The sequence below is a fragment of the Dendrobates tinctorius genome, unplaced genomic scaffold (assembly GCF_039654945.1).
Source record: "Dendrobates tinctorius isolate UK_male_01 unplaced genomic scaffold, ASM3965494v1 ptg000036l, whole genome shotgun sequence".
Classification (NCBI taxonomy): Eukaryota; Metazoa; Chordata; class Amphibia; order Anura; family Dendrobatidae; genus Dendrobates; species Dendrobates tinctorius.
In genome coordinates, this window is record NW_027361704.1 from 32,986,469 (window position 1) to 33,014,073 (window position 27,605).

Consider the following 27,605-nt stretch of genomic DNA (forward strand, 5'->3'; position numbering starts at 1 on the left):
CACTTATTTCCCCCACTGAAGATAGGTAGATAAATAGATAGATAGATAGATAAATGATAGATATATAGATATTTAATATTATTATTTACAGAATCCATATTAAATTCAGATGCTCACCTGCAAAACACAGCAATATTCAAAGAGCTGAATTGAAATCATAACAATTTAGAATAACTAATTAGCATAAAATTGAAAAATATCTCCATTTTATTTCGTTAAAAAAAAATTGGCACAAAATAATTCATGCCTATTTATTCACTGCACCAGTTTATTTTATGCAGGTTTGGAAAGTGCTGAGAGAATTCATAATTATTCTTTATACAAGTACAGCATAAAAATTATGGAAACTGAAAATATTTTGACTCCATTTTATTATTCTAATTTGCAAACATGGAAAAATAGCACAGTGCTTCTGAGACTTGAAAGCAGAGGCTTGGTACAAGAACATTTCTAATGTCCTATGAATAAATGTAACGTATAATCTGTAATCATCCAACCGGTATGATCTCCAGTTGTAACCAGCTCTTTCCCAATTGTTATCAGTCATAATATTAGAACTGTATTTTCATGATAAAACTCTTCTGTATACACCTCTTCAACAACAACAAAAATCAAATCACCTGGGAGCTCAAAAAGTAAGGGGCAACATCTACCTCCAAAGAAGGTGGAATTGTGCATTATTAATAATACAAAAAACTTGTAATTAAAAATTGTTATAAATATACAGTATATCAGAAGGAGGACAACAGCAGACATGGGAAACCATGAACAAGAGTGGGAAGGGTTTCAAAAATGGCTGTAGTTGGAATGCATATGAAAAATCCATAGATTATACAAGTTTAGGAAAATAGATAAACACAAAAAAAAAATGCATGTTTCGCCTGAGCTTCATCTGGGGCATCAGACAAAGCTCATGTGTAATGCATGTCAGGTATGTTCTCTTGGGTGGGTATGTGTACCAGATGCAACTTTTTTTGTGTTTAGCTGTTTTCCTGCAATTCTGGCTGTTAGGGTATGGATGATATATATGGTAATAATCTTTTTACTTATTCATCCTATAAGGAGACATTAGCTATGGCGACTTTGTCTTTATTTCTTTAAGGTTTTCTTCTTGCCTTAGGCATGCTTGAAGTATTATTTATTCCCTTTTTCTCCACAGCCAGATAATTGTTAATAATTGTGTATATGTGTAGGATCTCTGACATTAGGGTTTTACTAATTTACTTGTATAATCTACTATACTTTTGCGGAATATAAGACTCACTTTTTTCCCAATAAATTTGGGGAGAAAATGAGGGTGTGTCTTAAAGTCCAGATGTACTTACCAGGAGTGTGGCAGCAGCAGGAGTCAGGTGATTATACCGGCGCTGAACTGGGAAGAGGGGGTTTTCGGTGGTCTGATGCTGCAGGGTGATGATCTGACTCCGATCCCATGTTGGTGCGGCAATTTTGGCGGTGCTCAGTGGGGTTGGGGGCTCTACCGACATTTTGTGAAAACCTGGAGCTCTCACACTTCCATTGCTGTAATGCAGTGGTTCCAGGAAAATGGCTGCATGTGCAGATTTAGATTTCAGGAGATGAAATCTCGGTGCTGAGATCTCAATCTGCACATGCGCCATATTCCTGGAGGACACTGTGCGAGGGCTTCGGGCTTTCACAAAATGTCAGCGAAGTCTCCGCACCACCAAACCTGTCACACCAGCCTCAGATGGGAGTCAGATCATTACAGGACCACCAAATACCTCCTGTGACCCCGCTCCACCAGAGCTGACGAACCCCCTCGGTAAGCAGAATTCAAACTGTAAGACGGACCCCCATTTGATGCATTCATTTTTTTCCCTATTTTCCTTCTGAAAATTTGGGGTGTGTCTTATGGTGCGGTGCGTCTTATAGTCGGAAAAATATGATATGTACTTTTCATGTGCCATTTTTGCATCCCTGCATCCTGAATCCACTCTTGTTTATGTTTTCCCGTCTCTGTTGTTGATCTTCTTTTTATCTGATATATATTTATTACAATTTTTTACTACAATTTTTTGGTATGATTACTTCAATATGTTAAACATGTAGGCAGAAGATTATAGGGCAGGAATATTGATAAATAGTTTAGTGGGAAAAGTGTTGACTTATAAATCCAGAGATAATTGAAATCCATGCTTGGTTAGCAGAGGCGTATCTAGGCTTCCTGGCACCCAGGGCAAGAATTTTGTTCGGCGCCCCCCCCCCCCCAAGTACATATGCGACTTGCACAGTTAGTCATGTACCCACGAGCTGCTCTCCCTAATGCTCTCAATGTTCAGTAAAAAACTGAAAGCAGGAAGAGAAGCTCGTTGTCACAGGACCATAACTATGAAAATCGCATATGAGTGAAGTGTCCATGTGATGACTACTGGAACCTGCAGAGCTGAATCCTGACATTGCAGCTTCTGAATTCTCACAACGAATGCATTACACACTTTTAGGATTCTCCCTTGCCGATATACAGTCATGTCAGCACAAGTATGTGATTTGTATACTTCTGGCCACATTCCAACTAGACGTGCCCGGCCTCGCTCCGTTCATTTTCATTGAGTGAGGCCACACATGTCTAGTCAGCATGTGACCGTATGTATGTAAATTACCGGCACGAGAGAATCCTGACAGCGTGCAGTGAGCACTGTGAGAATTCAGAAGTCTGCAGTCACATAGAATGTCTGCAGACTCAGCACAAACCTGGACAACCCCTTTAATGCTCCTAACAAATAAAAACATGAGAATTAGTCAGTATCACAAATAACATTTACATCCAAGTACCTTATAGATGACGTCATCTCTGCAGTCGTTCTCCTTTTCTTTTTCTTGTCCAGACCCCATGATGAGTTTTCTCATCACCAGCCATCTCTGTAGACTTCCATCTTCTCTGGTCTTCTGCAGCAAATCTCCACACGATCCCCTTAAAGATAGAAGTGTCATTATAATGCTCCTAAATACAAATATCTGCAATATACTGTCACCTCACACTATTCCCCTCCCTCACCATACTGTCTCCTCATATATTTACCCCCTCACTCTCTATACTGTCTGCTCACACATATCCCCGACTCCCCATACTGTGTCCACATACATTCACCCGTTCGCTCCCCTTACTGTCTGCACCCATCCCCCATACTGTTTCCTCATACTCTTCATTTTGTGTCCTCAAATCTTCCCACACACATTAAATACCATCCCCACTCCAAATCCCCCCACACATTATGTACCCCCACTCCAAATCCCCCCACACATTAACCCCCATCCCCACTCATTAACCCCTCCACACATTAACCCCCATCTCCACTCATTAATCCCCCCACTCAGTAACCCCCATCTCCACTAGTTAACTCCCACACTCATTAACCCAATCTCCACTCATTAACCCCCAATCATTAACCCCCATCTCCACTCATTAACCCCCCACATTAACCCCCATCACCACATCAATCCCATCTCCACACATTAACCCCCATCTCCACACATTAACCCCCATCTCCACACATTAACCCCCATCCCCACTCATTAACCCCCATCTCCACTCATTAACCCCCATACATTAACCCCCATCCCCACATTAACCACCATCTCCATCCATTAACCCCCATCTCCACTCATTAACCCCCCAATCATTAACCCCCATCTCCACTCATTAACCCCCCACATTAACCCCCATCACCACATCAATCCCATCTCCACACATTAACCCCCATCTCCACACATTAACCCCCATCCCCACATTAATCCCATCTCCACTCATTAACCCCCATCCCCACATTAACCACAATCTCCATCCATTAACCCCCATCTCCACTCATTAACCCCCCACATTAACCCCCATCACCACATCAATACCATCTCCACACATTGACCCCCATCTCCACACATTAACCCCCATCTCCACACATTAACCCCCATCCCCACATTAATCCCATCTCCACTCATTAACCCCCATCTCCACTCATTAACCCCCATACATTAACCCCCATCCCCACATTAACCCCCATCTCCACCCATTAACCCCCATCTCCACTCATTAACCCCCATCTCCACCCATTAACCCCCATCTCCACCCATTAACCCCCATCTCCACTCATTAACCCCCATACATTAACCCCCATCCCCACATTAACCACCATCTCCACTCATTAACCCCCTGGCCCCATCCCCACATTAACCCCCATCTCCACTCATGAACACCCCCCCCCATCTCCCATCTTCGGTGGTTCTTCAGCTCCACAGAGGAGCACACTTGCCACCAGCGTTCGCTCTGGGCGCCGGGGAGTGACGTCAGCAGCGTGATCACATGACCTGATCACTCTGCTGACGTCGCTCTGACCCGGCGGTCAGAGCTTCAATTGTACTGGCGTCTGTATAGACGCCAGTACAATTGCTGCCTGGGAGTCGACGCGGCCTCCTTCTCTGCGTCGGCTGTCAGCTTGACAGCCGACACAGAGAACCGCCGACTCTCAGGATGGGGGGCAGCAGAACGCAGCCGCCGGGGGGGAGACACAGCGGACCACTGCATTAGGCGGCCCGACTGCGCCCCCCTGCTGCCTGCGCCCGGGGCAACTGCCCCGGCTGCCCCCCCCCCTGGATATGCCACTGTTGGTTAGGTTCACATGGCTGATGTTTCCACATCCGGGAATAATGGTCCAATTAATCTTATCAGACTTTTATGAGAGTTTGATCATAGTGGCCTTAGTTTTTCTTGAACATGTAGAGAAAAAGAAAAAAAAAAGTTTCTCCATCTTCTCCATTCTGTCAGTTGCTGAAAATCAGACCATATTCAGATTTCATCCGAGTGTGACCGATTTTTTTTCTTGGACCCATAGACTAGGACTGCACATTTTGTTGTGACACTCAGATCAAAATTGGACATGCCTTTGATTTTTTTGTCTGCGGCTCACTTGGTGTGAGGAATAAATTGAACATGTGCTCAGCCCTTCAGAATAGCACATGTATGAGTGCTAAGCCACGGTTCTCCACTCCTCCTGCAGCTGTGTGGCACGCCGGCATAGCTCCTCTTAGCTGACAGAAATCAGAGAAATAACGGATCTCTGACTGTTTTCTTACTAAATGCCACAATCAATAGTGATTGCGAAAGAACTCAATTTGATTGCATTGTGCGAATTGTGAGAATCTCCTGAAATATTCAGCAGCGAAACATGTATTGGGGCTGAAGCCTTTGTAGTGATACTCGCACATTACAGCCATTTTTGCATGTTATATAATTATATGTTTAGTATTTAGAATTATGTTAATATTCTATGGCACTAGGCTCTTTATCATCTTGTGATAGCCTGTGGATCAATATCACAGTTATGCACTTTGTGTTTTATACCCGTCCATATGTTTCTATACAAGTATAGGCCTCCATACCTATCTGGCCAGGTGTTTCCAAAATTGCTTCCAGGCTGCCCGACTCTTGATTACAAACTGTTACCAGTGCCCCGGTCTGTACTATCAACCATCAAGTAAAGGAAAAGAAAACTACTGTCCTTGTGTCCTCCAGTGATCACTTGCGCCTTGAGTCCTGCACCACAAGGTGCACGAAGCCTCACATAAACAAAACCGGTAGCCCTGGGGCCCAGCTCCACCTGTGGGGAGCCAAACAGCAGAACCATCCCAGCTGCATCACCATCAGCCCCTGTGGTCTCCTTTAGCAGCGTCGGCCATCCGTTGCTGAACACCACAGGTGGCGTCACGTTAAATCCCATATACATATTTCCCATTTTACGGCACAGTCAGGGCCACGGAGTCGGGTCACGGCCTCGTGACTTCTCCAAAGAACTGTCTGACCCAGTTCCGAGTACCCCATGGCCCTGGTGGGCATCTCAGATGCATGGTGGAGGGCTCGTGTATGTTGCTTGGACCCTGCAATAGTCTGAATATTAGGCCACGGTCACACATTCAGTATTTGATCAATATTTCACATCAGTATTCTTAAGCTAAATCAAGGAGTGGGACCATCAGAGGAAAAGTATAATAGAAGCACGTCACCACTTCTGGATTTTTCACCCACTCCTGATTTTGACTTACAAACAATGATGTAAAATACTGACCAAATACTGAAAGTGTGAATGTGACCTTTAGGCTGGAGTCACACTAACCTGCGCAAAATACGGTTAGTATTTTACATGCGTAATATGGATGACAGACCCCTAAATAGTGCTCCGTATGTCATCCGTAATCAAGGTGTGGTCGCGTATTTTGGGCATGTAAGCATCCGTGTGTAATCCGTATGGCATCCGTATGGTGAGATTTTCTCGCAGGCTTGCAAAATGGACATATAACGGAGCCCTATGACAGGGTTTCTAAAGACACCGGGTGCGTATTTCTCGCAGGTCACATGTGTGGTCCGTGTGTAATCCGTATTTTTTGCCCACCCATAGACTTGCATTGGCGTATTACGGCCGTAGTACGCTGACAATCGCAGCATGCTGCGAGTGGCACGGAGCGTAGGATACTGAGGAGAAATATACGCCTGGTGCGAGGGACCCCATAGAGAATCATTGGTCTGTGTCTAATGCGGGCTTTTTGCGCCTCTCACTCTCCCGTATTCCTCGCCAGTGTGACCCCGGCCTAAGGCTTTAAATATTGAGTAGCTGAACCACTTTGTTTTCTCATTCTGTTGTATGTTTTCCATTCTGCTAGAAGTTTATGGAATTAATAAAACTTCCTGTTTGGACAATAAACTGCTTGCCTGTGTGAACACTACCCTACAATCAGCCTGAAAGCAAGTGAATTTGAGCTCAATTCTTTCTAGATTTACATTATTGGTCTGTTACCATGAATTCCATCTTCACTAGTTCAGTGTCAGTATTTCTTTATACAATTTTTATCGCAGGTAATATTGTTCCTATTTTGATCACATTTTTACCTGTAACAAAAAAATAAAAAAGTAGGTGGCATTTTTCCAGATAGGTTCTCTTTAAATGGTTAATCTAATATATAAAGCTCAATGTATGTGTGTATGTCAGGGATTGGCATCCGCACCGTCGCAGCTACAGCCACAAAATTTTGCACAGTCACACGTCTGGACCCCGAGAGCGTCATAGGCTATGTTGTGAGGCGAAATTTTAACCCCACACGTTCCAATTCAACAAACAATTTTGCCCCTATCTACATAATGGGGAAAAAGTGAAAGGAAAAGTGTTGGAGGCAAATTGACAGCTGCCAGATGTGAACAAGGGGGATGAAAGAATGAGAGCGATGGCGCCAAAGAGTATATACCGTATAGTTGCTAAGGTGGGGCCCTGACATGGGATACTCACCACACACGGGGATATGAACACACTCACAAAATGCACCACACACTACCACGTGCTTCAACACATATACCACCCTCAGCACACATTTCACCACACACACACCAACCTCGCCACATAAAAGTCGAAACACAAAAGTCACCACTCAAAACTCACCACGCTGTCCCAGAGCTGTTTAAAAGATGAAAAATGAGCTGTGATTGGTTGCTATCAGCAACAGTTTTCTTTGTAGACAGTTGTGGTAACTGAGGCCTATTATTTTTATCATTTCCATGGTGTTATCATCCTTCTGTAAAGCTGGAAATAACACAATTTATTACCGTGCCAACACAGACCACCCTCTGACACAGACTGCAGGGGGAGCCCAGGATCACACAGGATAGGATTAGATACACAGCTCAGCAGTCAGCATCACACAGGATAGGATTAGATACACAGCTCAGCAGTCAGTATCACACAGGAGAGGATTAGATACACTGCTCAGCAGTCAGCATCACACAGGATAGGATTAGATACATAGCTCAGCAGTCAGTATCACACAGGATAGGATTAGATACACCGCTCAGCAGTCAGTATCTCACAGGAGAGGATTAGACACATGGCTCAGCAGACAGTATCACACAGGATAGGATTAGATACACAGCTCAGCAATCAGTATCACACAGGATAGGGTTAGATATACGGCTCAGCAGTCAGTATCACACAGGATAGGATTAGATACACAGCTCAGCAGACAGTATCACACAGAATAGGATTAGATACATGGTTCAGCAGACAGTATCACACAGGACAGGATTAGACACACAGCTGAGCAGACTGCATCACACAGGATAGGATTAGATACACAGTTCAGCAGTCAGTATCACACAGGATAGAATAAGATACACAGCTCAGCAGTCAGTATCACACAGGATAAGATTAGATACACAGTTCAGCAGTCAGTATCACACAGGATAGGATTAGATACACGGCTCTGCAGTCAGTATCACACAGGATAGGATTAGATACACAGCTCAGCAGTCAGTATCACACAGGATGCGAATAGATACATGGCTTAGCAGACAGTATCACACAGGATAGGATTAGATACGCAGCTCAGCACACAGTATCACACAGAATAGTATTAGATACACGGCTCAGCAGACAGTATCACACAGAATAGGATTAGATTCACGGCTCTGCAGTCAGTGTCACATAGGATAGGATTAGATACACAGCTCAACAGTCAGTATCACACAGGATACGAATAGATACACGGCTCAGCAGACAGTATCACACAGGATAGGATTAGATACGCAGCTCAGCACACAGTATCACACAGAATAGTATTAGATACACGGCTCAGCAGACAGTATCACACAGGATACGAATAGATACATGGCTCAGCAGACAGTATCACACAGAAGAGGATTAGATACACAGCTCAGCAGTCAGTATCACACAGGATAGGATTAGATACACAGCACAGCAGTCAGTATCACACAGGATAGGATTAGATACATGGCTCAGCAGTCAGTATCACACAGGATAGGATTAGATACACAGCTCAGCAGTCAGTATCACACAGGATAGGATTAGATACATGGCTCAGCAGACAGTATCACACAGGATAGGATTAGATACGCTGCTCAGCAACACAGTATCACACAGGATAGGATTAGATACATGGCTCAGCAGACAGTATCACACAGAATAGGATTAAATACACGGCTCTGCAGTCAGTATCACACAGGATAGGATTAGATACACGGCTCAGCAGACAGTATCACACAGGATAGAATTAGATACACAGCTCAGCAGTCAGTATCACACAGGATAGGATTAGATACACAGCTCAGCAATCAGTATCACACAGGATAGGATTAGATACACAGCTCAGCAGTCAGTATCACACAGGAGAGGAATAGACATATGGATCAGCAGGCAGTATCACACAGGATAGGATTAGATACACAGCTCAGCAGTCAGTATCACACAGGATAGGATTAGATACACAGCTCAGCAGTCAGTATCACACAGGATAGGATTAGATACACGGCTCAGCAGACAGTATCACACAGGATAGGGTTAGAAATACGGCTCAGCAGTCAGTATCACACAGGATAGGATTAGATACACAGCTCAGCAGACAGTATCACACAGAATAGGATTAGATACATGGCTCAGCAGACAGTATCACACAGGATAGGATTAGATACACGGTTCAGCAGACTGTATCACACAGGACAGGATTAGACACACAGCTGAGCAGACTGCATCACACAGGATAGGATTAGATACACAGCTCAGCAGTCAATATCACACAGGATAGAATAAGATGCACAGCTCAGCAGTCAGTATCACACAGGACAGGATTAGATACACAGCTCAGCAGTCAGTATCACACAAGATAGGATTAAATACACGGCTCTGCAGTCAGTATCACACAGAATAGGATTAAATACACGGCTCTGCAGTCAGTATCACACAGGATAGGATTAGATACACGGCTCAGCAGACAGTATCACACAGGATAGAATTAGATACACAGCTCAGCAGTCAGTATCACACAGGATAGGATTAGATACACAGCTCAGCAGTCAGTATCACACAGGATAGGATTAGATACACAGCTCAGCAGTCAGTATCACACAGGATAGGATTAGATACACAGCTCAGCAGTCAGTATCACACAGGAGAGGATTAGACACATGGCTCAGCAGGCAGTATCACACAGGATAGGATTAGATACGCAGCTCAGCAATCAGTATCACACAGGATAGGATTAGATACACGGCTCAGCAGTCAGTATCACACAGGATAGGATTAGATACACGGCTCAGCAGACAGTATCACACAGAATAGGATTAGATTCACGGCTCTGCAGTCAGTATCACACAGGATAGGATTAAATACACGGCTCTGCAGTCAGTATCACACAGGATAGGATTAGATACACGGCTCAGCAGACAGTATCACACAGGATAGAATTAGATACACAGCTCAGCAGTCAGTATCACACAGGATAGGATTAGATACACAGCTCAGCAGTCAGTATCACACAGGATAGGATTGGATACACAGCTCAGCAGTCAGTATCACACAGGAGAGGATTAGACACATGGCTCAGCAGGCAGTATCACACAGGATAGGATTAGATACGCAGCTCAGCAATCAGTATCACACAGGATAGGATTAGATACACGGCTCAGCAGTCAGTATCACACAGGATAGGATTAGATACACGGCTCAGCAGACAGTATCACACAGAATAGGATTAGATTCACGGCTCTGCAGTCAGTATCACACAGGATAGGATTAGAAACATGGCTCAGCAGACAGTATCACACAGAATAGGATTAGATACACAGCTCAGCAGACAGTATCACACAGAATAGGATTAGATACATGGCTCTGCAGTCAGTATCACACAGCATAGGATTAAAAACATAGTTCAGCAGACAGTATCACACAGCATAGGATTAGATACATGGTTCAGCAGACTGTATCACACAGGACAGGATTAGACACATAGCTGAGCAGACTGCATCACACAGGATAGGATTAGATACATAGGTCAGCAGTCAGTATCACACAGGATAGAATAAGATGCACAGCTCAGCAGTCAGTATCACACAGGATAGGATTAGATTCATGGCTCTGCAGTCAGTATCACACAGGAGAGGATTAGATACACAGATCAGCAGTCAGTATCACACAGGAGAGGAATAGACATATGGCTCAGCAGGCAGTATCACACAGGATAGGATTAGATACACAGCTCAGCAGTCAGTATCACACAGGATAGGATTAGATACACAGCTCAGCAGTCAGTATCACACAGGATAGGATTAGATACACGGCTCAGCAGACAGTATCACACAGGATAGGGTTAGATATACGGCTCAGCAGTCAGTATCACACAGGATAGGATTAGATACACAGCTCAGCAGTCAGTATCACACAGGAGAGGAATAGACATATGGCTCAGCAGGCAGTATCACACAGGATAGGATTAGATACACAGCTCAGCCGTCAGTATCACACAGGATAGGATTAGATACACAGCTCAGCAGTCAGTATCACAGAGGATAGGATTAGATACACGGCTCAGCAGACAGTATCACACAGGATACGATTACATACACAACTCAGCAGACAGTAACACACAGGATAGGGTTAGATATACGGCTCAGCAGTCAGTATCACACAGAAGAGGATTAGATACACAGCTCAGCAGTCAGTATCATACAGGATAGGATTAAATACACAGCACAGCAGTCAGTATCACACAGGATAGGATTAGATACATGGCTCAGCAGTCAGTATCACACAGGATAGGATTAGATACACAGCTCAGCAGTCAGTATCACACAGGATAGGATTAGATACATGGCTCAGCAGACAGTATCACACAGGATAGGATTAGATACGCTGCTCAGCACACAGTATCACACAGGATAGGATTAGATACATGGCTCAGCAGACAGTATCACACAGAATAGGATTAAATACACGGCTCTGCAGTCAGTATCACACAGGATAGGATTAGATACACGGCTCAGCAGTCAGTATCACACAGGATAGGATTAGATACACAGCTCAGCAGACAGTATCACACAGAATAGGATTAGATACATGGCTCAGCAGTCAGTATCACACAGGATAGGATTAGATACACGGCTCAGCAGTCAGTATCACACAGGATAGGATTAGATACACAGCTCAGCAGTCAGTATCACACAGGATAGGATTAGATACATGGCTCAGCAGACAGTATCACACAGGATAGGGTTAGATATACGGCTCAGCAGTCAGTATCACACAGGATAGGATTAGATACACAGCTCAGCAGACAGTATCACACAGAATAGGATTAGATACATGGCTCAGCAGACAGTATCACACAGGATAGGATTAGATACACGGTTCAGCAGACTGTATCACACAGGATAGGATTAGATACACGGCTCAGCAGACAGTATCACACAGGATAGAATTAGATACACAGCTCAGCAGTCAGTATCACACAGGATAGGATTAGATACACAGCTCAGCAGTCAGTATCACACAGGATAGGATTAGATACACAGCTCAGCAGTCAGTATCACACAGGAGAAGATTAGACACATGGCTCAGCAGGCAGTATCACACAGGATAGGATTAGATACGCAGCTCAGCAATCAGTATCACACAGGATAGGATTAGATACACGGCTCAGCAGTCAGTATCACACAGGATAGGATTAGATACACGGCTCAGCAGACAGTATCACACAGAATAGGATTAGATTCACGGCTCTGCAGTCAGTATCACACAGGATAGGATTAGAAACATGGCTCAGCAGACAGTATCACACAGAATAGGATTAGATACATGGCTCTGCAGTCAGTATCACACAGCATAGGATTAAATACATAGTTCAGCAGACAGTATCACACAGCATAGGATTAGATATACGGTTCAGCAGACTGTATCACACAGGACAGGATTAGACACATAGCTGAGCAGACTGCATCACACAGGATAGGATTAGATACATAGGTCAGCAGTCAGTATCACACAGTATAGAATAAGATGCACAGCTCAGCAGTCAGTATCACACAGGATAGGATTAGATACATGGATCTGCAGTCAGTATCACACAGGAGAGGATTAGATACACAGATCAGCAGTCAGTATCACACAGGAGAGGATTAGATACACAGCTCAGCAGTCAGTATCACACAGGATAGGATTAGATACACTGCTCAGCAGGAAGTATCACACAGGATAGGATTAGATACACAGCTCAGCAGTCAGTCTCACACAGGATAGGATTAGATACATGGCTCAGCAGTCAGTATCACACAGGATAGGATTAGATACACAGCTCAGCAGTCAGTATCACACAGGATACGAATAGATACATGGCTCAGCAGACAGTATCACACAGGATAGGATTAGATACGCAGCTCAGCAGACAGTATCACACAGAATAGGATTAGATTCACGGCTCTGCAGTCAGTATCACACAGGATAGGATTAGATACACAGCTCAACAGTCAGTATCACACAGGATACGAATAGATACATGGCTCAGCAGACTGTATCACACAGGATAGGATTAGATGCACAGCTCAGCAGTCAGTATCACACAGGATAGGATTAGATACATGGCTCAGCAGTCAGTGTCACACAGGATAGGATTAGATACGCTGCTCAGCACACAATATCACACAGGATAGGATTAGATACATGGCTCAGCAGACAGTATCACACAGAATAGGATTAAATACACTGCTCTGCAGTCAGTATCACACAGGATAGGATTAGATACACGGCTCAGCAGACAGTATCACACGGGATAGAATTAGATACACAGCTCAGCAGTCAGTATCACACAGGATAGGATTTGATGCACAGCTCAGCAGTCAGTATCACACAGGATAGGATTGGATACACGGCTCAGCAGTCAGTATCAAACAGGATAGGATTAGATGCACGGCTCAGCAGTCAGTATCAAACAGGATAGGATTAGATACACGGCTCAGCAGTCAGTATCACACAGGATAGGATTAGATACCCGGCTCAGCAGTCAGTATCACACAGGATAGGATTAGATACACAGTTCAGCAGACAGTATCACACAGCATAGGATTAGATACACAGCTCAGCAGTCAGTATCACACAGGATAGGATTAGATACACGGCTCAGCAGGAAGTATCACACAGGATAGGATTAGATACACAGCTCAGCAGTCAGTCTCACACAGGATAGGATTAGATACATGGCTCTGCAGTCAGTATCACACAGGATAGGATTAGATACACAGCTCAGCAGTCAGTATCACACAGGATACGAATAGATACATGGCTCAGCAGACAGTATCACACAGGATAGGATTAGATACGCAGCTCAGCACACAGTATCACACAGAATAGTATTAGATACACAGCTCAGCAGACAGTATCACACAGAATAGGATTAGATTCACGGCTCTGCAGTCAGTATCACACAGGATAGGATTAGATACACAGCTCAACAGTCAGTATCACACAGGATACGAATAGATACATGGCTCAGCAGACTGTATCACACAGGATAGGATTAGATGCACAGCTCAGCAGTCAGTATCACACAGGATAGGATTAGATACATGGCTCAGCAGTCAGTGTCACACAGGATAGGATTAGATACGCTGCTCAGCACACAATATCACACAGGATAGGATTAGATACATGGCTCAGCAGACAGTATCACACGGGATAGAATTAGATACACAGCTCAGCAGTCAGTATCACACAGGATAGGATTAGATACACGGCTCAGCAGTCAGTATCAAACAGGATAGGATTAGATACACGGCTCAGCAGTCAGTATCAAACAGGATAGGATTAGATACACGGCTCAGCAGTCAGTATCACACAGGATAGGATTAGATACACGGCTCAGCAGTCAGTATCACACAGGATAGGATTAGATACACGGCTCAGCAGTCAGTATCACACAGGATAGGATTAGATACACAGCTCAGCAGTCAGTATCACACAGGATAGGATTAGACACATGGCTCAGCAGTCAGTATCACACAGGATAGGATTAGATATGCAGCTCAGCAGTCAGTATCACACAGGATAGGATTAGATACACAGCTCAGCAATCAGTATCACACAGGATAGGATTAGATGCACGGTTTTTATGTGCAGTATAATCATAATAATTTGTTATAACTAACCACAGTTGGTTACTATGCCCAGGCAACGCCGAGCTCTTCAGCTAGTATGATATAAATATCACAGTAAAATAAAGTGGTGTGGAAGGCATTCCCAAGGACATAAAGCTACAAGTAAGCAATTCAAGGAGGGAAACACTAAAGACTGAAGAGAAATATTTTATAGGAGCTTTAGCCAACCTGCTAAAATAAAAGACACCCATCTACCAAGGCTGCACAACAAGTAAAGAGAGAGTAGAAATAGCGGGGACACAGACCAGTGTGTGTTTCCATAGCTTTCTCCCGAGGAAGGTTTTTCATGGTTAACACCAGTACATTTTCAAAAGTATTTGTCCGCACCTGTTAACGTGGGAAAGATTTTATGGTTTTTTCTCTCTTCCTCTAATCAGTGGAGATACGTTATTTGTGCCAATAACTTTATATGTGTTATTATCTAGGTATTAACTTAATCACTGGGATAATTTGCTTCCCATTACTCCCGATCAATGATACTGACTTCTCAAAGTGTCTGATAATTATCTGGCAAAGAAATAGAAAAGATATTGGAATTTCTGCACAACCGAATGTAGTATGATTATCAGAAGAAATATCCACACTGCAATTCTAATGTCAGGAATTGGGCACAGAAATATAGAAGTCAGTAACCAAGTCTCGCATAGAAGATCCAAGCAGAGTAGGGGGTTAAATATCACAAATAAGCCTCTGTTCACAATGTGTCTTCAAAGCATGAACTGGGAAAATCTCCATCATGTACTATGATCATATGGCAAGGACATTTGGAACTATTCATATGTCACGCGGGTCCATACTTCGATTGATTCACAATGTTAAAACGCTATACAGCATGGTTTACTTTTCCATTGAATTTCTTTTGACTAAAAAGTGTATTCACTTTTGTTTTGCAATGTAGTTAAAAATCAGGTTGGTGCATACCGGTAAGGCTTATGGACACGTTTACCATATAAGTTACAATGTAATAATTTCTGCCCTCTGAATATGACCAGACAAAGAAATACCAAGATTTCATTAGGCAAAACTCAATTCAATAGACGGTGATGTGCAGTATCTCGATGTAGCCCATAAACAGCGCACAGAGTGGTGCTGCTCCACTCCATATCAATGGCTACCGTTAGGGCCCTTGACTGCTCATTGGTAGGGGTACCAGTTATTTGACCCCACCAAATTGATATTTATGATGACCTATCCTACACTAATGTACTGTAAAAAGTGTCATACTAGTAGACATCAACTTTATGATCATACCCACAGTTTATTGGTAAAAATTACATTATCAGAGGCACCAAATGTTGCCAACAGGAAAACTTCAGATTTAGTATCATTGTGTCCCAAATGTTTTTTTTGTGAACGGCACAATTTTTAACCAATAAAATGTGAGTATGAATTGCTGTTCAGGCACCAAAGGTGTAAGAACACATACTAGTATACAGACTCTGGTCAATGATAGAAGACCAATATCAAAAAAGGGGATTTCTGGTTTCAGGATGTCCCACTTTGGTTGCAGCTTATTAAAAAAAATGATTTTTTTTCACCCTTCCTGAATCCAGTGATGTTTCTCAGCCAATGCTACCGGTGTCAATTATTTTCAGCAATGTGGGCATCATGGTGACAGCTCTGGATCCTATCACCTATCCCAGAGTAGAAGGTACAAGGTGTTCAAAGCTTCTCAGCTCACTAACTGCAGCACTGTCAATGTGACATCAGCGCTGCAGACAATAAGAGACACTGGGAGCAGCAGTAGAGACTCAGTGCTTGAACTGCAGAAGGTGAGTAAAGCATGATTTCTCTTTTTAAAACAAGCTGCAGCCAGCACATATAGATATTCTAAGACCAGATTGGGGGCCATTATTGGAGTTATTGCATTGGGACCAACAAGCTTAAAGTTACACCTCTGTCAAGTAACATAAAATTAATTATATTGTCTAGAAGTCTGCAGGATCTATTTTTGACTCTGAGGGTCTACTCATATCAAGTTTTTACCCTGTGGTCCAATTAACCAAAGAGTTTTTGTAAACAACAAATAATCAACCTGGCACCATCCAATACATCAGATACAGGAAAGATGTATATCTTTGTACCGTGTTAGCCAGTAGATGTAAAAAATATTTAGAATTGAGAGTCCTCAGTGGTTGATACCTTTTAATGGCTAACTGAAAAGATGGTAACAAATTGCAAGCTTTCGAGACTACTCAGGTCTCTTCATCAGGCATCAGATTTTGTATTAGTCTATGCCTGATGAAGAGACCTGAGTAGTCTTGAAGCTTGCAATGTGTTACCATCTTTTCAGTTAGCCATTATAAGGTATCAACCACCGAGGACTCTCAATTCTAAATATTTTCCAATACGTCAGGAGGGTTTTCCCAGATTTCTGACATAAAACACTTTGCTAAGTTGCAAAATTTTGTACAACTCAAGATTGACAATTATTTAGTGACTTTTGGTGTTTACATACTAGTTTTGCCAAACGTAGCCAAAATGTGTGCAACTAGGGTGGGACAGGGGCATTATACCACAGTTCGTATAGTTCATGTCATGACATACCTTACAAAAGAAATCTTACTCTACTCCTTGTCTAGAGTAAAATATGTTGCAAGGTGCACAGATGCATACACCACTTTTGACATGCTCCAGATTGATTAAGAGGAGTATGCCTCTTAATGAATAAGGAGTGTCTGACTCCATCACATCCCCTAATCAAACACACATTATTTATGCTGGTCTTAATCGATAGGAGACTACTGTTATTGGCTATAACCAACATTGCTCTCCTTTTTACTCTTGGAGAATTCTTAGCTTCTTCTAACTGCTCATGCAGAATACTGTGTTTTTGGTCAGAGTGCTATCTGACAAAACAATGGATTGCACTTAGACCAATGTTATTCTATGGGGCTTCGTACATGTCTGCTTTTTTCCCAGACCGAGTCTGTCTGAGGACAAAATTAAAAAATCCACGATTTGTATCCGTAAATTGGATCGCATTCAGCCATACAAGTCAATGGTCAAAAGCAGAAAAGTCACAGCACTCATGGAAGGTGTAACCTTATGTAATGTAGCAATGCTAGTCACTTGGGAGCAATCTGAGGTATCACATGAACCATTTCTATTTAAAGTCTGGATGACTTATTGCAGTCCTCATAAACCATATCACAGGAAACTCAAATACAGTCCTTTTCTGGCTCAAAGAACAACAAAAAGCATAAAATCTATACAATACTGCTGGTTAGACTGCTTGGCTTAGAATTCGGAGTTCTATGCAAGTCAATGGGCGCATCAAAAATACCAGACATCACTAAGATGACATCCAACTGCTGTCTGATTTTTATGGACTCACAGAATGGAGATGATGCATACATTATTTTTCCATCTTCTCCACATTTGTGAAAATCTGATCACACTATGATCAAACTTTGATCAGAGTTTGATCAGAATGTGATTAACATAATCAACTTGATTCTCTCAGATGAGAGAAAATGCGGTGGTGTGACCCTAGCCTAAATGTTACCACCCCTCTCTCCCATGTGTGGCGCCCCTGAGGATCCAGTAGCCACAGAAGTACTGTACCTCAGCTAGGCATGTGGTACCCCACTCTCGGGTAAGGAGGGGGCACTATCCGGTACACACACACTAGCACGCAACACAACACCTCTTTAGGCCAGGGAGGAACTAGGTATGGGGTGTGGGTGGAGGAAGTAGATAAGGGTAGAACAGCTGGAGAGAAAGCTGACAGTTAGTAGCGGAGAGTTGTCATGGTAGTATAGTAGAAGGAATCAGTTGGAGGAGGAGTCAGGAAGAGAGAGGACAGTTGGTGGAAGGGACTAGAAGAGTGAGGAGCTCATCCCAGGACAAGAGAGAATAGAGGAGTGACGAAGGAGTCAGAGAGGGGCTCCAGAGAGCAAGAAGCTAGAGGCATGGGAAGTGAGGATTCCACTCGTGGTGCCCGAATCCACACCGACTGTAATCGGGTGGAGGGACCAGGCCGCAGTGGGAGACTGGCACTAGACTAGTGGAGATACTGCAAGACGCAGCTAGCAAACTGTATGTGCGACAGCCAAATTCACACACATTCGCTGAAAAGGCAGCCACATAGGATCAAGGGGACCAAGAGGACTTTGCCTGACAGGATCCAAGGTTGCTGGCTTGGGACACTGTGCGTGAGGTGCAGGGCAGGATAGGCAGGATCCAGCACAGAGAGAAGACCAGGCAAGGAACATAGAAGGGGGTTCTGGAAAAGTGTGCCCTAAACTACCTGAGAGTTGGCTGGACCACTGACCCTAAGAACACAGCACTCCGGCTGGGGATTGTAACTTGAAAGACCATGAGTAAAAGTGTGAAGACTGCACCCCGCTGTGTCATCAGATTTATTTACTGCATTATCTGCCCTGCACAACAATCATTACCATCATCTACTATCTTATATCTGCCCTAGGACCTAGCTCTACTTGAGCTGCAACATATTTGCTGCGTCACCAACTGCCTCAGTGGATCTGAATTGCAGCGTTGGCCATCTTCTTTTTGCCGAACACCATGGGTGACGTCACGTTAAATCCGCTATTAAACTTTCCCATCTTTATTCTCCAAAATCATCTTTATTTCCAATGCATGCCCAGTTCACTGCTGCTGTGATGTGAGGTACAGCGTGGCACTACCGTGAGGTGCTCAAGTAGGTCACCCAGACCAATTGTGCAGTAAATAGACAACTTGGCACTCAACTTAGTATGTAATTTCAAAAGATTTTATTGTTGCAGTCTGTAAACGTTTCGGTCTTATCTAGACCTTCATCAGTCCGACTGCTTGTCACAGAAGGAGAGAAGCATATAAATATACACAGGACTGGAGTAGTGGGCCCCTCAAAAATAAATTGGAGTCGACATGAGCAAAAGTTCCTATTGGAATGTTCATAAAGTAGTAGATATGACTGTAGCACAAAAGCATATAATCAGCCTCAAATCACATTGCAATTTTGGTGTATTGGGGGCTTAGTGACATCCCCTGAAGAACTGACCGGCACGGACCAGATGGGGTCACTGTGAGGGCAGTTTTCCTGCCATACCTACCCCTACAGACTGGTAATTCTGGTAGCTACAAGATCAGTAATTCAAAATCAGTTCCATACACCCAAGTGAGGTTTTACATTAATCATATAATTTTATTTGAGCCCCTGTCAGATAAATGGGGCAGTTGCAAATGTATGTGCCTCATAAGAATTCACCAACACTTATCAAGTCTGGAGCCATCTTCTCTTTTCACATTAGAATTTTGTGATTGTTACAAGTAGGCCACAGAAAGAGCGCTGCTTGAAATGCTTTTAGTAATTTCACTCTGTTCTCTTCTCAGATAAAATGTATCAGTAATCAGAAATCTTACTTCATTTGACAGGTTTTATGTGCATGGGAATAGAAATTCCTAAAATACTGCGGGCCAGAAACAGATTGTCCCCTCTAAAATGACTCTGGCAATATCTTTTGAATGACTGAGATAAAAAAAGATAGTGAGACTGGCAAAATCAGACTTCATATTTAATCACTTGCATGACATGATAGTCACAAAGTATGTTCCCATTTTACTCTTTTTCTTACTAATGAAGCAGATAAATAATAGAAGCATTAACCTGCCATAAACTCCTTTACCAGCAATTGACTTTGCCTATAAAGCAAGTGTACAAGTACTATAGAGTGATCTCTAATTATGGAGAAAAATATGTAAATACCATAGGATCTTCTATCTCAGGTGAAAATTTTTCATTGACTTTTTTGAAAATCCATGGAAACCAAAAGGTGGTTTCACACACAGCATTTTTCATGCAGTTTTTTTTTCTCCATAAAAGCCAGAAAAGGATCCAACAATAAAGAAAGGTGAGCATCCTTCTTTATATTTCGTAATTCTTTTCCTCTTGTCATTTTGACTGAAGAACAACATTTTTTTTTCATTAAAAAAACACTGCCAACAGATGTTAGCTGTAACTCAAAACTCAGATAGAAAATGAAGTAGAAATTACACATTTTTGAGGATTTTTTTCTGAGTTTTGGTGTATTTTTGCTGCTATGGCATACTATTTTAAAAGTGGTATGCTGTAGGTATGGCAAATTTGCTGCATTTTTTCTTTTAGCTCCTCTGTAGGGAAAATAGTCTGGAAAAATGTATATTAACCCCTTTCCTACATTGGACATACTATTCCATCCATGTGACCTGGGACCTAAGTCCCAAGGATGGAATAGTACGTCCAACGCGATCAGCGGCACTCACGGGGGCAGAGCTCGCTGCATCCCTTCCAAGCTCTGCCATGTGCCCAAATAGTGGTTTACCCCCTGTGAGAATCATGTGGGAATAGTGGATGAGGGCAGGTATATCTCGCCCAGATTCCTTTCCTATGTGGCCTAGTCTGGTCAGTATCGCACCTGCTTGCTAATCAATAATGGGAGGTGGATATAAAAGGATGCCATGTGGTTGTGTGAGTGTCTCAGCCTGGGAACACAGAGAGCCTGTCTGTGTGAGAGACACACGTGAGTGAGAGTAGTGCCCACTGCAACTGTGGTTTGGCTGGACGGGAGAAGCCCGCCAGTTGGTAGTTAGGTTGTACTTTGTTTAGTTAGTGCCGGACAGGCAAGGATTTGTTTTATGTTTTATTTCTTTATGCATTGCTTTCACCATTAATAAACCTGACCCAGTGTCAGTTATACCTGAATCCCAGCTCTGCGCCTGAGTTTCATGCTGAACGCACGTGACCTTTGACCCCAGCAAAGGCGATCCCGGAGTGTTTTATCACATTGTGGTGGAGAACGCGGGCATCACGTTGCAAGCATGAGCATGGAGGACGTGGTGAAAGCGCTGGTACAGTCCACCGCCGTCCAGCAAGAAGCTAATCGGGTGATGATGGCCCAGCTGAAGGAGTTGGTGGACATGACAGCTACCGATCGTTCGCTTCTCCAGAAGGTGGCGCAGCGCCTGGCAAGCCTACATGAGGTTAACCTGGAAGCCGAGTCGAGAGTGATTCACGTGAGTCGGTACTGGCAGAAGATGACGACCGAAGATGACGTCGAGGCATACCTGACCACTTTTGAACGGACGGCGGTACGAGAAAAATGGCCGAAGGCACGATGGGCCGGCCTGATTGCCCCGTTTCTTTCCGGTGAGGCCCAAAAGGCTTATTATGACTTAGAGCCTGAAGCTGCGCAGGACTTTGACAAACTGGAAGCCGAGATCTTGGCCCGGCTGGGAGTGACGACCGCTGTCCGTGCACAGAGAGTGCATCAATGGACTTATCAGCCGGATAAACCACCGCGGTCACAGATGTTCGACCTGATCCACGTGACGAAGAAGTGGGTAAGCCATGGAAATCCTACGACGGCAGATCAACTGGTGGATCTGGTTGAACGTTACTCCGTGGCGGAAGGACTCCGAGACGACGTTACCCCACCTCGTTCTTCATCATCTCCACGTGGAACCGGTAAGACTGTTCCAGGGAGTAGGGGAGATGGAAAAATCCCTAAGACAGTGGTGGAGGAAAATGGGACTGCCTGCACTGCGAGGCCGAGAGTAACGAACTATGGTCTAAGCAAGGGGCCCGTTAGGTGTTTCCGCTGCCAAGAGATGGGACATATTGCTGCGAACTGTCCGGTCACTACTGAACCCATGCAGTGCGACGACACAGACTCTAAAAACCGCATGTCTAAGGTTGCACGGGTAGTGAGTGTGAATGCCGGTCAAAAGGATGCGGAAAAACACTTGTGTGATTTAACTGTTGATGGCAAAAATGTGGTGGCATTGTTAGACTCGGGAAGTGTGGTGACTCTGGTGAAGGCCAGTCTGGTGTGAGCCCCGACTGGACCATCAGACAAATTTTCTGTAATGTGTGTGCATGGAGACACCTGTTCATACCTCACCACGGTCATATGCATTACTACTTCCTATGGGTCTGTGCAACATAAAGTGGGACTCGTCCCGGCGTTATTGCATGATGTTATCCTGGGCCGGGATTTTCCCCACTTCTGGCAATTGTGGGAGAATCAGTTGATGCCCTTGGGTAATCGTGTACATGATTCTTCTCCCAAGGCGCGTGGGGGTCCCGAACCCCTGGAATAGGTCTCCCCGGAAGACTCGGGGGAAGAGTCTGCGGGAAATGACCTGCAGTTCCCGTTTTCAGTCATGGCGGGTGATACGGAGGAGACCGGGGAAGAGGAGGAGGCCGACAGCCGTCCACCTCCCCGTTTGCCGGATTTAGAAGTTCAGAAAGATGACTTCCAAAGCGAGCAAATAAAGGATCCTACCCTTTCTCAGGCTAGGACAAATGTAAAAGTGATAAACGGGGTACCCGTAGAACCTGACTCTAGGCTGGCATATCTTTACATGGTTCTGGAGAATGATTTACTCTATCAGATGGAGAAAAAGGGGGAAGGTACGGTGCAACTATTAGTCGTGCCAAAACCCTACCGGCGGCAGGTGTTGGACCTGGCCCACGGACATGTGATGGGAGGTCACCTGGGAGTCCAGAAAACCACCGAAAGGATATTACACTGTTTTGTTTGGCCAGGCATGCATCACGATATTCGTGTATATTGTGAGTCTTGTCCTGACTGCCAAGCCTCTGCACCTAAGCCCCGGTTCTGTAGCCCTTTGGTACCCCTACCTATTATTGAAGTCCCGTTTGAGAGGATTGGGATGGATTTAGTTGGACCCCTTCCACGGTCTGCACGTGGACACCAACATATCCTGGTCATCTTGGATTATGCCACTCGTTACCCGGAGGCCATCCCTTTGCGTAACACGGCCACCAAGACGATTGCCAAGGAACTGGTGCATGTGTTTAGTCGGGTCGGTATACCAAAACAGATATTCACCGACCAGGGGACCCCCTTTATGTCCAGGGTAATGAAGGAGCTTTGCCGATTGTTACAAATCGAACCGTTACGCACATCCGTGTATCATCCTCAAACAGACGGGTTGGTCGAACGGTTCAATAAAACTCTGAAGCAGATGCTGAGAAAGGTGATAGACAAGGATGGGAAGAACTGGGACTATTTACTTCCGTATTTACTTTTTGCCATCAGGGAAGTACCCCAGTCTTCCACGGGATTCTCGCCTTTCGAGTTATTGTACGCCCGACGTCCTCGCGGACTGTTAGTCGTTGCAAAAGAAACCTGGGAGGGTCAGGTCACTCTATTTAAAACGGTGATAGATCACGTCACACAAATGCAGGACCGTATTGCGGCTGTTATGCCTATAGTCAAAGAACACATGATGCAGGCTCAAGGAGCCCAAAAAAGAATCTATGATAGGGGCGCCAAGATCCGTACGTTTGCACCCGGAGATAGGGTGTTGATCCTGGTCCCCACGGTGGACAGTAAGTTCCTGGCAAAGTGGCAGGGCCCCTTTGAGATTAAGGAAAGAGTTGGTGAAGTAAACTACAAAGTATACCAGGCAGGTAAGCGGAAACCTGAACAGATTTATCATGTAAATCTGATAAAACCCTGGAAAGATCGGTCTGCCTTGTCAGCGGAGCTGGCCCGTCCCGTCTGCTCGCATACCGTACTGGAGGTACGGGTTGCAGAGACTCTCTCGGAGCGGCAAAAGACTGAGGTCAGGCAGTTTCTACTTCACAACCAAAAGTTTTTCTCAGAAAAACCCGGGCAGACTACGCTAATGAAACATGACATCGTAACAGAACCTGGTGTCACAGTTCACGTAAAGCCCTACCGAATCCCGGAAGTGCGCCGTGAAGCCGTTTCCCGAGAAGTGAAGGCAATGTTAGAGTTAGGTGTCATTGAGGAATCGCACAGTGCTTGGTCCAGCCCGATTGTGCTAATTCCTAAACCGGACGGCACCATCCGGTTCTGCAATGACTTCAGGAAACTGAATGCGGTCTCAAAATTTGATGCCTACCCTATGCCCCGGGTCGACGAGTTAATAGATCGGTTAGGAAAAGCCCGATATATTACGACCCTAGACCTAACAAAGGGGTATTGGCAGATCCCTCTGGCGGAGGCTGCCAGAGAAAAGACGGCATTTGCTACCCCAGAAGGTCTATTTCAATATGTGTATATGCCGTTTGGACTGCACGGAGCACCGGCGACCTTCCAGAGACTGATGGATCGAGTCCTGAGGCCACATAGGCAGTACGCTTCGGCCTATTTGGACGACATTGTCATTTACAGCTTGGACTGGGAGACTCATCTCCAGAAAGTACAAGCTGTGATTGACGATCTGTGGGAGGCAGGTCTAACCGCGAACCCCAAGAAATGTCACACCGGGCTAGAAGAAGCCCGGTATTTGGGGTATGTAATTGGGAGGGGTGTTGTTAAACCCCAGGTTGATAAGATTCAGGCGGTTCAGGACTGGCCACAACCTGTCAACAAGAAGCAGGTGCAAGCCTTCCTGGGGATCGCCGGCTATTATCGCCGGTTCATACCCAATTTTGCAGCCATCGCTACCCCCCTGACAGATCTTACAAAAGGGAAAGACTCCGTCATGATTAAATGGAGTTTAGCGGCTGAAGAAGTCTTCCATAGCCTAAAACGGGCACTTTGCTCTCAGCCCGTACTGGTGACTCCGGACTTCCGCAGCGAGTTTGTGGTACAAACGGATGCCTCTGATACCGGTATCGGGGCAGTACTCTCACAAGTGAGGGACGGAGTGGAACACCCAGTCCTCTATCTCAGCAGGAAGCTGAATAAACACGAGCAAAGGTATGCAGTCGTAGAAAAAGAGTGCCTCGCCATTAAGTGGGCTCTAGAGGCCCTCAAATATTACCTGGTGGGCCGAAAGTTCAGGCTGATCACTGACCATGCCCCTCTCAAGTGGATGCACTTGAACAAGGAACGGAATAGCCGGGTGACCCGGTGGTTCCTTGCCCTGCAAGCCTACACTTTTACGGTGGAGCACCGCCCAGGGGTACAGATGGGGAATGCAGATGCCCTGTCCCGAGTGCACTGTTGGCGGGTGTCATTGCTCGACCGGAGTGGTCTGAGCAGAGGGGGGGATATGTGAGAATCATGTGGGAATAGTGGATGAGGGCAGGTATATCTCGCCCAGATTCCTTTCCTATGTGGCCTAGTCTGGTCAGTATCGCACCTGCTTGCTAATCAATAATGGGAGGTGGATATAAAAGGATGCCATGTGGTTGTGTGAGTGTCTCAGCCTGGGAACACAGAGAGCCTGTCTGTGTGAGAGACACACGTGAGTGAGAGCAGTGCCCACTGCAACTGTGGTTTGGCTGGACGGGAGAAGCCCGCCAGTTGGTAGTTAGGTTGTACTTTGTTTAGTTAGTGCCGGACAGGCAAGGATTTGTTTTATGTTTTATTTCTTTATGCATTGCTTTCACCATTAATAAACCTGACCCAGTGTCAGTTATACCCGAATCCCAGCTCTGCGCCTGAGTTTCATGCTGAACGCACGTGACCTTTGACCCCAGCAAAGGCGATCCCGGAGTGTTTTATCACACCCCACATATGGGGTATCAGCGTACGCAGGACAAATTGCACAATAACTTTTGGGGTCCTGATTCTCTTGGGAAAATAATAATTGGGGGTGAAAAGATCTTTTTTGTGGAAAAATATGATTTTTCAATTGTATGGCTGTACGTTATAAACTTCTGTGAAGCCCTTGGGGGTTTAAAGTTCTCACCACACGTCTAGATAAGTTCATTGGGGGGACCTAGCTTCTAAAATGGGGTCACTTGTGGGGAGTTTCCACTGTTTAGGTACATCAGGGGCTCTCCAAACGTGACATGGTGCCCTATCACAACTCAAGCCAATTTTGCGTTGAAAAAGTCAAGCGGCGCTCGTTCCCTTCTGAGCGCTGCCATGCGCCGAAACAGTGGTTCCCCCCACATATCAGGTATCGGCGTACTCAGGACAAATTGCACAATAACTTTTGCAGTCCAATTTCTCCTGTTACCCTTGGTAAAATAAAAATAATTGAACCTGAAGTATTTTTTTTGTGAAAAAAAGTTAAATGTTCATTTTTTTTAAACATTCAAAAAATTCCTGTGAAGCACATGAAGGGTTAATAAACTTCTTGAATGTGGTTTTGAGCACCTTGAGGGGTGCAGTTTTTAGAAAGGTGTCACTTTTGGGTATTTTCTATCATATAGACCCCTCAAAGTGACTTCAAATGTGATGTGGTCCGTAAAAATAAAATGGTCTTGTAAAAATGAGAAATCGCTGGTCAATTTTAACCCTTATAACTTCCTAACGGAAAAAAATTTGGGTTCCAAAATTGTGCTGATGTAAAGTAAACATGTGGGAAATGTTATTTATTAAGTTTTTTGTGTGCCATATCTCTGTGATTTAAGGGCATAAAAATTAAAAGTTGGAAAATTGTGAAATTTTCAAAATTTTCACCAAATTTCCATTTTTTTCACAAATAAACGCAAGTTATATGAATGAAATTTTAACAATAACATGAAGTACAATATGTCATGAGAAAGCAATGTTAGAATCACCGGGATCCATGGAAGTGTTTCAGAGTTATTACCTCATACAGTGGTCAGAATTGTAAAAATTGGCCCAGGCATTAACATGCAAACCACCCTTATGAGTAAAGGGGTTAAAATAGTGTGAACACAAAAGAAAATCCACCAAATATTTTTGGGAAAATCACATTTAATTCATGCCATTGA

At 44.3% G+C, this 27,605-nt stretch overlaps 1 protein-coding gene across 2 annotated transcripts in view; it reads left to right on the forward strand.

Moving 5' to 3' along the window:
* Positions 1-27,605, forward strand: part of LOC141087923 (follistatin-related protein 4-like) — a 1,467,590-nt gene that overhangs the window by 561,021 nt on the left and 878,964 nt on the right. The gene's annotated exons all lie outside the window — the stretch shown is intronic.